The sequence below is a fragment of the Capricornis sumatraensis genome, chromosome 1 (assembly GCF_032405125.1).
Source record: "Capricornis sumatraensis isolate serow.1 chromosome 1, serow.2, whole genome shotgun sequence".
Taxonomy (NCBI): domain Eukaryota; kingdom Metazoa; phylum Chordata; class Mammalia; order Artiodactyla; family Bovidae; genus Capricornis; species Capricornis sumatraensis.
The window spans coordinates 66,649,953-66,664,791 of record NC_091069.1 but is presented as its reverse complement, the minus strand read 5'-3'; the positions used below and the strand labels follow the sequence as shown (position 1 = coordinate 66,664,791).

Here is a 14,839-nt window from a genome sequence, read left to right as displayed (position 1 = left end):
ATCAGCTTCCAAGAAATTGATGCCAAATCTAGAGAATGAAGATGCATATGATATTCACAATTGAATTGATCAACTTCTTGAAACACCTGCAATAAAGATGAAGAAAAAACATACAATTAAAAAACAAAAAACAAAAAACAGTCACTTTCATTAACAAAGCATTTTGAGAACAACTCTCAGTCTCAAAGAGGTTATGGGCACCTATCTGTAGCTGCCAATTCTAAGTTCTCTCTTTTTTTATGTCTTTACAAATCCAGAGAGCTCTAATGCTTCAAAAGAAAATTGTCTTGGCCTTAGGTGTGATATGGCAGGAGAGCCAACAATAGATCTTTATCCTCCCACTTTTAGGACCATTAAAACTTCAAAATCAAAACTGCTTTAAATAGAACACATCAATTTTCAAGATATATTTCAAGGATGTTGGAACATTCCTGAAAGGAATTATCTTAAGCCAGGTATACTAAAATGCACATTTTTCTTAATCTCCATCCAAGAATGTTAGTTAATCAAGAACTTGAAAGGCAGCTAGGTGCAGAAAATGATTTTAGACTTGAAGCATGAGCATGGGTCTGACAGGTGTGCAAACAGATTTTTGCTTAACTGAGTATTGTATGCACTTGAATCCTTTCCAGGTCTGGAGCTTGATAAAATGCAAATGACACTTTGCATGACAATTAAGAGGATTAAAATAGGTCACGGACAAAGAAAGTTGATCACATTGATTCTCTATGGATAATACTTATTATGCTTGCTTAAAGTGCTCTATTATGGTGGTAACGCTAGATAAATCTTGAAAACTACTCAGGATACTTCAAATACCATCTATGTACTCTTTTACCCTGTGTCAGGCTTTGTATTACCTCTTGGAATTCCAAAGAAAACTGAAGACTCAATCCCCAAATTGAAAAGTATCCACTCTAAATGGATAGGCAAATACATAAACAGATTGTTTACTATAATTTGGTAATTTGGGCCCCTATACCTAAAGTGTCATTTTTTAAATCTAGCTATTTTCATTTTTTAAATTATATCTATTTTTGTTGTTGTTTAGTCACTAAATTGTGTCCGACTCTTTGTGACCCCATGAACTACAGCACACCAGGTTTCCCTGTCCTTCATCATCTCTCAGAGTTTGCTCAAACTCATGAGCATTTAGGAGGTAATGCCATCCAACCATCTCATCCTCTGTCACCCCCTTTTCCTCCTGTCCTCAATCTTTCCCAGAATCAGGGTCTTTTCCAATAAACCAGCTCTTTGCATCAGGTGGCCAAAGTATTGGCGTTTCAGCTTCATTATCGGCACTTCCAATGAATATTTAGAGTTGATTTCCTTTAGGATTGACTGGTTTGATCTTCTTATTGTCTAAGGGACTCTCAAGAGTCTTCTCCAGCCACATAGTTTGCAAGCATCAGTTCTTCAGTGCTCAGCCTTCTTTCTTGTCCAACTCTCACATCCTTACATGACTACTGGAAAAACCACATCTTTGACTATATGGATCTTTGTTGGCAAAGTGATGTCTCTGCTTTTTAATATGCTGTCTAGGATTACCATAGCTTTTCTTCCAGGGAGCAAATGTCTTCTAATTTTATGGCTGTAGTTACCATCCACAGTGATCTTTGAGCCCAACAAAATAAAACCTGCCACTGTTTCAATTTTTCCCATCTATTTACCGTGAAGTGATGGGATTGGATGTCATGATCTTAGTTTTTTGACTGTTGAGTTTTAAGCTAGCTCTTTCACTCTCCTCTTTCACCTTCATCAAGAGGCTCTTTAGTTCGTCTTTGCTTTCTGCCATTAGATTAGTAACAGCTACACATCTGAGGTTGGTGATATTTCTCCTGGCAATCTTGATTCCAGCCTGTGATTCATGCAGCTCAGCATTTCACATGCTGTAGTCTGCATAGAAGTTAACTAAGCAAGGTGACAATATACAGCCTTGATGGACTCCTTTCCCAATTTTGGAACCAGTCCATTGTTTCATGTCCAGTTTTAGCTGTTGCTTTCTGACTTGCACACATGTTTCTCAGGAGACCAGAGTTGTGTTTTTTTTTTTTTTTTAATAATTTGATTATTATATATCTGAGCATTGTTTTCTTAGAATTTATCCTGTTTGGGGAAGTTTTTCAATTTCTTGAGTCTGTATATTGTGTATATGTATATATTTTGTCTAATTTTATGTTTTCAATCATTATTTCTTCAAATATTTATTTTCTCTTCTGCATTTGGAGCAGCAATTATCTATTTGTTTGCTTTTAAAAATTCTCCTACAAGTTACTGAAGATCTGCCCATTTTTTAAAAAAAATCAATTTTTCCCTTTATAAATGTGATGATTTCTATTACTATAATGTCAAACCTACTGTTTGTTTGTTTTGACTTTTCAGAGATTCTAAGAATAAGAACTGGAAATCTGTGGGGGACTTTGGTAACAGCTTTCAGAGATATAATTTACATATTATGCAACTTATCCATTTAAAGCATAGAATAAATATTTTAGTTGTGCAATGATTACTTCATCAATTTTAGAAGATTTTATCACTCCAAAAAAAAGTGTCATATGCTGCAGCCAGCACAGCAGGTAGGGATCGAAAGTGGTCGATGCACAGTTTGGGAAAAATAAACTAGAGACAGAATTAAAGTTTTAAAGATGGGACTAGGGGACTCAAGACCTCTTGGGTCAAGAGCCCTGTTCCTCAGAGCCACATCACTTTTATTTAGTGTCTTGGCAAGCAGAAAGTATCTGTTGTTTTACAATGAAGTCAGTCTCTTGTGTCTCCAGTCATATTTCCCATTTTATTGATTACTTTAAACCATCTTTGCTATTTTCCTGGACAAGGGCTATCACTTAGCTGGAGGTCATAGAGCCACATATGTCTTGGGAAGACATCTTAGTGTGTGCACAAGCAGTGTTCTGAACTTGTGCTCAACCGGCTTTCCAAGGTCCACACTATGTTTTTCCTTAGTTTAGCAGGACACGACAACCCGAACTAATCAACCCTATGTACTTTTATTTGGGTTATGCTGTATTGCCATATTTTGCTTTTATTATTTTCCCATGGTGATTTCTCATTGCTTAGCCAGAGTAATAGGTGGCTGACTATTAACCCCTGTTTTGTTTTTATTGCAGAAACCTCAGAAGAATATCGGCCAGACATACATAAAAATCTCAGAATATCATGGGGAACCCAAAATATGCAGGAAAAGATTGAAGGCAGGAGGATAGGGGCTGGTAGGATGAGATGATTGGATGGCATCACTGACTTGATAGATATGAGTTTGAATAAGCTCCGGGAGTTGGTGAAGGATAGGGAAGCCTGGCATGCTGCAGTCCATGGGTTCACAAAGAGTCAGATACGACTGAATGACTAAACTGAACTGAACTGAATCTTGCTTGATTTCTAGGCTGAAATATCAGCCATATACAATGCCTCTTAGAAAGAAAGAGAGTGAAAGTTGCTCAGTGGTGTCTGACTCTTTGTGAACTCGTGGACTGTATAGCCCATGGAATTCTCCAGGCCAGAACACTGGAGCCTTTCCCTTCTCCAAGAGATCTTCCCAACCCAGGGATTGAACCCACATCTCCCACATTGCAGGCGGATTCTTTACCAGCTGAGCCACAAGGGAAGCCCAAGAATATGGGAATGGGTAAGCTATCCCTTCTCCAGGGGATCTTCCCAACCCAGGAATTGAACTGGGGCCTCCTGCGTTGAAGGAAGCCCATATGGCTCTTAAGGCAGCTTTTAAAAGCGGAAGAACAAAAATAAGTTAGGGCAGGCTATTGGAGCGTTTACACACCATTGAGAAACATTGCTCACGGTTCCCTTCTGTCGTTACTTTAGATTTATGAACATGGGAGAAGGTAGATAATAAATTAGACAAACTTCTTTGCAAGGGAGTGCCCTTGCCTTTACCTATCTGGTCAATTCGGACACTGATAAAATCTATTTTAGAACCTCTACAGACAGCAGAAAGCTCAAAAGGGAGTGAAGATGAAGGTGAAACCCCATCAAAGGGAGAACCTGAATATGCAAAGCCTGAGGGGATAGAAAAAAAAAAAATGCAGGAGGCTATTAAAGCTACAGTTCCTTCTGCACCTTTGTTTGGGGAGGACAAATTTCCTTTGCCTCCTCTTCCTCCCTATCCTGGCTTAACCGATGGAGAGGCTTAAGCTTTTCCTTCCTTACAACAGGCAGCAGTTCTGTCACTTATCCAGAAAGGTATCTGTCAGACTCGACAGGAGGGTGACTTGGATGCTATGACTATGGCATTTCCAGTGACAATACATGAACAGATAGCTCCTGGGACAGAACCTAATAATCCTAAAGGGGTATATGAGGCTGTACACAAACAAGTTCCCCTTCAAAATACTGAAGGAACTTAAGCAAGCTGTTCAGAATTATGGAGTAAATTCTTCTTTTACCTTGGGAATAGTGTGGGGACTAGCTGAGGGTTCCCATTTGACTATGGTGGCTCATGGCTTAGCCAGAGCAACAGGTGGCTGATTATTAAGCCCTGCAGTCATATCCTTTAGCCCCAGTTTTATCTCTCAAGTATCCTCTGTGCCCCATCTCTGGGTAATAACCACTATGCAAATGTCTATTTCCATTGAGTTGCCTCTTCTGGATATTGTACATAACATATGTGATCTTTTGTGGTGACTTATTTCACTTATAATGTTTTCAAGGTTCATCCCTCTTATAGCATGTACAAGGATCAAGATTCATCCCTTTGTGGTATCTATCTTATTTTATGTTTATGTAGCACATTTTAAATATGTATTTATCAGCTGATGGGCACTGTTCTATTTGTGCTGCATTTCTCAGCTATTTATTGACGGTAAGATTCCTGGGTTTTATTATACATTTCCATTTGGTGGCATCCTTGAAAGAATCAGGCTGTCTATTTCATTTTATCTTTTTGTGCACACACTGGGTGGTATGAGGTTGTATAGAAGTGTTTGTCATATAAAGGAAAATCAAGGGAGAACACAGGCATAGGCCCTATATGATTGTTGTTCAAGCCAGAGCACTTCCTCTTGAGTTTTTATTCTCACCACATTTGGAAAAACTCTGCTAGAGGTCAGCACTAAAACCAGATGTGACTGTAAGTCAGTCACATAAGACCAAATACTATATGATTCCACTTATTAGGTATTCAAATAGCGAAAGTCACTCAGTTGTGTTCAACTCTTTATAACCCATGGACTATACAATCTGCAGAATTTTCCAGGCCAGAATACTGGAGTGGGCAGCCTTTCCTTTCTCCAGTGGATCTTCCCAACCCAGGGATCAAACCCAGGTCTCCCACATTGTAGGCAGATTCTTTACCAGCTGAGCCACAAGGGGAGCCATATTAGGTATCTAAAATATTCAAATTCATGGAATCAAAGAGTAGAACTGGTGGTCACCCCTTCTATTTTTTCCACATCCTCAATCTAGACTTAAAAGATCTAACTTTCCCTCTCTTATTCAGTTCTGAAACAATATGTAGATGCTCTACATTGTTTAGAGAACACAGAAGCCTGTAGAAAAGATTCCAATTGTTTTTTTTCTCTCATTCTTATCAGAAAAGGGATATAAAGTCTCAAAAGATAAATCACAATTTTGTCAAAACACAGTTAAGTATTATGGATTGACTTATCTAAGGAGAGAAAAGCACTGTCTCCTAACAGACTAAAAACTATTTAAAATTATCACATACCCTGCTCACACAAATACACACACACACACACAAGTGTTATCCCTTACTCCAAAAATTATACTTCCTTTACCACCAACAATCTTCTGAAAGTATTGGAAGGACCAATGTGCTGTGCTGTGCTCAGTCTCTTCAGTCATGTCTGACTCTTTTAGACCCTATGGACTGTAGCTCGTCAGGCTCCTCTGTCCATGGGATTCTTCAGGCACAAATACTGGAGTGGGTTGCCAGGTCCTTATCTAGGGCATTTTACCAACTCCAGGGATTGAACTTGTGTCTCCTGCATCTCCTGCATTGCAGGCAGATTCTTTACCCACTGAGTGACATGGGAAGAACCAATAGCATGCTTAAATTTAAACCAGTAAAACTTTCAGAAGTCCTTGAGTTCTCTTGGCCAAAGATACTAGCAGTACATTTTATAGCCATCTGAACCATGGTTAAAAGGACATACCATTTATGAACTGGCAGCTGGAAGGCCATGCCATCAGGGAAGTTATCTTTGATACTAGACTCTGCCCTACTGCATGCATACATGGCAAAACACGGAAAGGAGTTCATGGACTATATCCCTGTACTATGCACATTAAGGCTGCCTTACCACATATTTCTAAACTGACTCTTCATGACTGTCAACTAAGAGATTTCATCTGTCAGAGGAGAGATCAGAGAAAATATGCTCTTGAACCTTACGAGGAGAGATTTTATCAGATATTGGAAAGAACAAACACAGAAGGTAAACTCCAGGGAATCAAACCTTGAGTTTGTATTTCACAGCTAAGAAGAAATTTAAATTTCTTCACATCTGGAAGTCGATTCCAATAGGGGACCTCAAACTGAGAATTGGCAGAGATCCCCTAGAAGCAGCTGATCTTTAACAGCAGACAGCTCCTCCAAGGTCTTTGGAATAAGTGATCAACTTCAAATAGTAAACAGCTTCTTTCCAAGTATGTGACCAACACTCATATCTAATTCTTTTTTCTCTTTGATATTCGTGATCATAACCATTCTCATTTCCTATGGATACCTGGTTGTCATCCATTTGGAGTGACTCTTTTCCCTTTTCCTTCCCTCCTCTCTGTAATTGTTAATTGAGAACATTCTCATTCTCATGCCACTGCCTTCAGTCCTGCTGACAGCTAAATTTGCCATCTATCATAAGGCCCTACTAATTAAAATAAAAATCTACGGGAAATGCTGGACTCATCAAATGAGACCACCAGGAAGGAATTACAGGCAATTGCATTTCTAATTTTCACTTAATGTGTGGAAGCAATGTTAAACTAATCAAACCATTGCTTTGTTAGTCTCTCTCTCTTCCAGAGAAAGTACAAACTATTAGAATCTATTGATTAGACCAGAGGCATTTCTAAATTTGATTCAACAACCTTCAGAGAACAATAGGCAAATACTTGGCATCTAGAAAAAAACTAATGGAAGTCTATATATGTAACCCAGCTACTGTAAGATCTTTATTCCAATTTTGCATTGTGCACAACTCATACCCCCACCCCCCGCCCCCCTCTGTTTCTCCACAGGGCTCTATTGGGTACTTTTATCCTTTGAGGCCATGGCACCAAAAAAACCCATAATAACACCTCATGACCATTAAGAATAATATTCCAAGACTTAACCAGTCACTAAGATCCTAATTTCATAAGTCACCAAGTCTAGAAATTGCAGCTTATATGTAGGCTCCATAACAAGGCCACCTGGATTTTTCAGCCAGCTTAGTTGGGAGAATTACTGACATTATTTATACAAAGAATCAGAACAACGATCCCATTGGTGGTACTCATCCAAAGAGAAAAGGCTATAAGAAACTTATCACTAACTCTGGGAGAAGTTATTGATGATATCATCTCTGCCAAATAAAAATTGAAAAGGTTTATAAAAATTACAAGTAGAAACAAAATTTAAAACTTTAAAACTAAAAAGTTTCAGTTCAGTTCAGTCACTCAGTCGTGTCCGACTCTTTGCGACCCCATGAATCACAACATGCCAGGCCTCCCTGTCCATCACCAACGCCCGAAGTTCACTCAAACTCATGTCCATCGAGTCAGTGATGCCATCCAGCCATCTCATCCTCTGTCGTCCCCTTCTCCTCCTGCCTCCAAGACCCTCCCAGCATCAGGGTCTTTGCCAATGAGTCAATTGTTTGCATGAGGTAGCCAAATACTGGAGTTTCAGCTTTAGCATCATTCCTTCCAAAGAAATCCCAGGTCTGATCTCCTTCAGAATGGACTGGCTGGATCTCCTTGCAGTCCAAGGGACTCTCAAGAGTCTTCTCCAACACCACAGTTCAAAAGCATCAATTCTTTGGCACTCAGCCTTCTTCACAGTCCAACTCTCACACGCATACATGACCACTGGAAAAACCATAGTCTTGACTAGATGGACCTTTGTTGGCAAAGTAATGTCTCTGCTTTTCAATATGCTATCTATGTTGGTCATAACTTTTCTTCCAAGGAGTAAGTGTCTTTTAATTTCATGGCTGCAATCACATCTGCAGTGATTTTGGAACCCCCACAAATAAAGTCTCACACTGTTTCCACCATTTCCCCATCTATTTGCCATGAAGTGATGGGACTGGATGCCATGATCTTCGTTTTCTGAATGTTGAGCTTTAAACCAGCTTTTTCACTCTCCTCTTTCACTTTCATCAAGAGGCTTTTTTACCTCCTCTTCACTTTCTGCCATAAGGGTGGTGTCATCTGCATCTCTGAGGTTATTGATAGTTCTCCCTGCAATCTTGATTCCAGCTTGTGCTTTTTCCAGCCCAGCGTTTCTCATGATGTTCTCTGCATAGACGTTAAATAAGCATAGTGACAATATACAGCCTTGATGTACTCCTTTCCCCATTTGGAACCAGTCTGTTGTTCCATGTCCAATTCTAACTGCTGCTTCCTGACCTGCATATAGGTTTCTCAATAAATAAATAAATAAATAAATAAAATTTTAGAGGCATACCAAATTATTGTGTTGTTTATTCACTTAGCATTTATTTCTACCATTTTTAAAGAAATCTGCTTTTTCCCAAAAAAGAAAGTCAAAGAGACATCGCCCTGAATTTGATACTCCAAACTTTAGTTGAGTGGCTTATGTGTGTAATAAAAATCAGTGTGAAAATTACACTTTATAAAAAAGAATTACATACAATTCTAAAAGAGCACATTGAGGGGGGTATACTCTTCCCACAACATTAAAAAAAAAAAGATGTCTTTATAAAAGGATTGATGCTTGAGTTTCATCCTTAAAGAATTAATAGAATTTTCTAGGTAGAGAAAGAATGGAGAATATGATAGCTGCACAAATTAGAGTGTGCTCACTATTGAAGGTAGGGAAGAAAACCAGTGCTCTCACTGAGAACTGAATATGTCAGTGTGGCCATACACAAAACATGGCTGGGAACATGGAAAACCTAGTCTGGGAAAATACGTAGAGTCTGAACTGTGAAGGGTCTGAGATGCTGCGTTAACACTTTATCTTAAAGGAAATGCAGAGTTATTAAAGTTTTTAAAGCAAGGGTACAACACAATCATATTTCTCTGTTAGAATGTACTGTTAAACTTGAATAGTGATTAGGTTTCTCTGATGGCTCAGATGGTAAAGAATCCACCTGCAATGTGGGAGACTTGGGTTCGATCCTTGGGTTGGGAAGATCACCTGGAGGAGGTCATGGCAATCCACTCCAGTATTCTTGCCTGGAAAAACCCCATGGACAGAGGAGCCTGGCCAGCTACAGTCCATGGATTTGCAAGGAGTTGGACACGATAGTGATTAGTCAGGTAGAATCTGAGAGACCTCAATTTATACTTGCATCAGGCAATAAAATGGTCCCCCAAAGATGTATATGTTGTAATCCCTGGAACCTGTGACTATGTTATGCTATATGGAAAGTGGTAACTAATATGGAAAGAGGTAATGAAGGTTGCCAATTAGCTGACCTGAAAAAGAGAGCTTATTCTGTATTACAGTTGGATCCAGTGTAATCATAGTTCAGTTCAGTTGCTCAGTCGTGTCTAACTCTTTGTGACCCCATGGACTGAAGCACACCAGGCTTCCCTGTCCATCACCAACCCTGGAGATTGCTCAAACTCATGTCCATTGAGCTGGGGATGCCATCCAATCATCTTATCCTCTGTCATCCACTTCTCCTCCTGCCTTCAGTCTTTCACAGCATCAGAGTCTTTTCAAATGAGTCAGTTCTTCCCATCAGGTGGCAAAAGTATTGGTGTTTCAGCTTCGGCTCAGTCCTTTATCTCAGATCGGGGATAAAGATACACAATGCACATTCCTCAGTGTCAAACCCTCAGGCCTTTCATGACTTTGTTTAGCCCTTTGGCTAGTGGCGCCCTTTCTCAGCAATTCCCTCAAGGCTCTGGTTAAGGGAACAGTCACTAACGGTTTTCTATCAGTCACATCAGTACTTAAATGTCATGTACTTTTAATTGCTCCCAGCCCTTCACCTGGGGGTGATGAGAAAGTCATTCTTATTTTTCAAAGAAGCCCTGTTAATTATAGTACAGGCCTGTGCATAGCATATTCCCTATATATCTCCCTTTTTTATTTTTTGAAGCTTATTTTTGGTGTTTATTGGTGATCATAGAAGCCAAAGCGATAATTGCTAATAGCTGTTGTTGTCCCTCGACTTTAAAAAAAAAAATTTAATTGGAGGCTAATATTCAGGACTGATCTCCTTTAGAATGGACTGGTTGGATCTCCTTGCTGTCCAAGGGACTCTCAAGAGTCTTCTCCAACACCACAGTTCAAAAGCATCAATTCTTCGGTGCTCAGCTTTCTTCACAGTCCAACTCTCACATCCCTACATGACGACTGGAAAAACCATAGCTTTGACTAGACAGAACTTTGTTGACAAAGTAATGTCTCTCCTTTTTAATATGCTGTCTATGTTGGTCATAACTTTTCTTTCAAGGAACAGCGTCTTTTAATTTCATGGCTGCAGTCACCATCTGCAATGATTTTGGAGCACTCAAAAATAAAGTCTCTCACTGTTTCCAAGAGTCTTTTAAATGTGGAAGATGGAAGCAGAAGCATTACCGTCCAAGTAAATGCAAGAAAGACCTGATTTGGAGATGGAAAGGGGCATAAGCTAAGGGATGAGGGCAGCCTCCACAGACTTGAAAGGCAACAAAATAGGTTCTACTACAAAGTCGCCAGAAAAGCTCAACCAACATCTTGATTTGAGCTCACTGAGACCCATTTTGGACTCTCCAACCTTCAAATCTGTAAGATAACCCACATGGAATTATTTTAAGCCACTAAGTTTATGGTAATTTGTTATTATCAGTAATAGGAAACTAATACATGATCCCATCTACTAGATATGCATGATCTTTGGCAAATTATTCAACTTTCTACTTCCCCAATTGTAATATAAGATAAGATTATCCCATTTGTCTTCCAGGAAAACTGAAATAATGTACATAAAGCACTTTGCCTATTGTTGGTGTTATATATAGAGAGAGAGTAGGAGGCAGCAGAAGCAGTAGTAATTGTAGCATTATCTTTATTTTCTTCATTATTGAACTCTCTGTGAATTAAATGTTATATTGATAAAAGAAGACAAATTTAATTTTTTTTTCAGTCAATCTTATTAGACATGAGTTAGGTTCTAAGCAAAAGTAGTGGTGGTGGGGTTGGTGAGAAGAGGATGATCTGCAAAGCATTTCAGGGAAGAATCAAAGATTTTTCGTGGTAAGAAAGGAATAGCAATGGAAAGGGAAGGCTTTTATCTTCAGTCTTGGATGACTGAATATATTTCACAAATGGCAATATGGTTTAATAAATCATGTCATGCTCTGATACATGAGCACCTAGATAACTCAGGCTGAGAGCCATGAGAGGCTGTTTCAAATGCACAGTCTTTTTCTACTTTCTTAAAGTATATTAAAGACACTAAATAACTTTGTTAAGCTGCAAGAAAAATTGACCCAGTGTCAGATAAGTCCTGCTGTCCACTGCACATACTCGGCAAGACAAGACCTTCAATAGCATCTTAAAATCTACCCATTAACTCCATTAACAACTTTTTCTCTCTGGTAGCCTAACCCCTGCCCACCATCTTTAATAAAATGCTTATCCCCACACTGATCACGCTGCACTCTGCAACTACTGGGTGCCTGAATGTTCTACTCTAACAGTTATCTTTCCCAAATAGCATCCTTTTGGACTTCCCTGGTGGCTCAGACAGTAAAAGCGTCTGCTTACCAGGAGACCCAGGTTTGATCCCTGGGTCAGGAAGATCCCTTGGGGAGGGAAATGGCAACCCATTACAGTACTCTTGCCTTGAAAATCCCATGGAAAGAGAAGCCTGGTAGGCTACAGTCCATGGGGTACCAAAGAGTCAGACACGACTGAGTGACCTCCCTTTCACCTTCATAGCTTCCTTTTTAAGCTCAGATTTGAACAACAGAGTTTCTGTGTTGCTATGGATTCTGGACATATATCATTTTGTCAACTCTTGAACCTAAACCTCTCCTTTCCATCAACAGTTTACTTAAGTAAACATTTTCCTTTATCTTGTTTCCTTATTAATAGACAAATGCTTATATATTGAGAACATATCTGGAGTCCTGCTGAAATTAGTCCTTGGACTTCTGCTGATTTTAATCTGTACAAATGATCTAGAGAAAGAAACTGACTGTGAACTAGTTGGAATTATTAATCAACCAAAATTGCAGGGAAGGAGAGAAGTAGAGGAAGTTACAACCAAACACAGGTGGGGTTCAATATGCCCTGTAGCTAAGTGGGTATGTGGTAAACAAAACATAAAAGGGAACCTCATGAAGAGCTCTATACACTGGGCCTCAATGATTAAGAAATAAGTAATGCCATTCAGTTGAGATGCATGAAGTTTGGGGCATAATTACAGATGAACTATGTGAAGCTTCAATTAGACCAGAAAAATATGTAAGACACACTTATCTGACTCACTTGGAAACAGATTTGAATTTCAGTTTAACTTTCATAAAAAATACTGCTGAGGAAAGATATAGAAATATGATACAAGGATTTGCTGTCAGACTCACTAGTAAGCTAGAGTGTGTGTATGTTTGCATGCACATGTATGTTCAGAGTCAAGTTTACCATTTTGTAAATATATATATATATATATATATATAATATGCATATCCATCAACCTAGAAAGTGTTCTTGAGGCCCCTTAAAAGCAATTTCCCTTTTTCCATAGGCAACCATAGTTCTTATTTCTACCTCTATAGACTATTAAGGAACATTCCAGAATTTCATATATAAGGAATCCTACAGTATACACTCTGTGTTTGGCCACTTACACTTAGTTTTGAGCTTCTGAGATGCATCTACACTGTTGGGTTTATTAGTATTTCATATCACAATTTGTCAATTTCCTGATTGAGGAACACTTAGACTCTTTTCTGTTTGTGGTTATTGTTTAATAAAATGAAAACATTATATGAACTTTCTTGCACAAATCTTCTTTCCTTAAGGACTTATATTTTCATTTATCTTACAATTGGGTCTTGGGTCAGTACACATGTAGCACTATAAAAAACAGGAGAGGGACTTCCCGAGTGGTCCAGTGGTGAAGGCTCTGTGCTCTCACTGCAGGAGGCCTGGGTTCCACCCCCAGTCAGGGAACTAGATCCCATACCACAGCTAAGAGTTGGCATACCACAGCTAAAGATCTTGCATGCAACAACTAAAAAACCTCACATGCTGCAAAAAAGATCAAAAATACTCTGTTACACAAGTAAGACCTAGCACAGCCAAATCTATACAATAAATAATATACATTAAAAATACAGAACAAAAGTTTGGCCAAGTAATTGTACTAATTTATATTCCTATGAGCAAAGAAAGAGTTCCAACTAATCCATGTCCTTGTCAACATTTTGTGCTGCAGGTTTTTATATTTTTTAACTACTCTACTTGATGTAAAATGATTTCTAATTTAAAAAATGCTTTCTCATTTAAAATTTAATTGTATGTCTATGGAGATTCCCTGGTGGCTCAGAGGGTAAAGCATCTGCCTACAATGCAGGAGACCCAGGTTCGATCCCTGGGTCAGGAAGATCCCCTGGAGAAGGAAATGGCAACCCACTCCAGTACTCTTGCCTAGAAAATTCCATGGATGGAGGAGCCTGATGGGCTACAGTCCATGGGGTCACAAAGAATCGGACACTACTGAGCAATTTCACTAATGAAGACTAAACATGTTAAGCACCTTTTCCCATGCTTCGGGGCAATAAGCCCTTTGATCAATATAATTATGTTATTTGTTTTTTCATTATTTATTAAAAGGGAGAGAAAACATATGCAGTACTTAAATATGCAACTTGCATTATCATATTCTTAACAATGTTTTTAGATAGAAGGGGTTTTATGTCTAATATACTTTTTTCCTTCCAAAAGTTCCTTTTGTATTCTAAGAAATATTTGCCTATCCAAGGTCACAAAGATATTCTCTTATAGAGGTTTTCCTTTACAAGGTTTAGATTTAATTTGTGCTTATAACTATGATATATCAGGAATTAATTTTTATGATATAATGATTATTTGTATTTCTCCCTTAAGTTTATTTCATTTTTCCATTCACATCTGTTGAGCAGACCAGCCTACCTCTTTCAGTTGGTTTGGTACCTAGGTAGAAAAAAAAATTAATCTCAATCAACAGGTGCACGTGTACATGCTGGTCTATTTCTGGAGCCTCTATTCTATCCTATTCCCTACTTTGTCTATCCTTGTACCAACAGTACACTGTCTAAGACTACCTTTGTGATGCTTTTGAATTGTGGTTTTGGAGAATACTCTTGAGAGTCCCTTGGACAGCAAGATCAAAACACTCAATCCTAAAGGAAATAAGTCCCGAATATTCATTGGAAGGACTGATGCTGAAGATGAAACTCTAATCCTTTGGCCACCTGATGCAAAAACTGACTCACTGGAAAACATCCTGACTCTGGAAAGACTGAAGGCAGGAGGAGATGGAGATGACAGAGGATGAGATGGTTGGGTGGCATCACCAACTCGATGGGCATGAGTTTGAGCAAGCTTGAGGAGTTGGTGATGGATTGGGAATCCTGGCATGCTATAGTCCATGGGGTTGCACTGAAGTGTAAGCCCTTTAACTATAATATTATTTTT

The 14,839-nt window shown here is 38.8% G+C and overlaps 1 non-coding gene across 1 annotated transcript; it reads left to right on the top strand.

Moving 5' to 3' along the window:
* Nucleotides 1-13,694: 13,694 nt before the first annotated feature.
* Nucleotides 13,695-13,767, top strand: TRNAC-ACA (transfer RNA cysteine (anticodon ACA)). The gene has a single exon. It is a non-coding gene; the product is annotated as a tRNA-Cys (tRNA).
* The last annotated feature ends 1,072 nt before the right edge of the window (nt 13,768-14,839 follow it).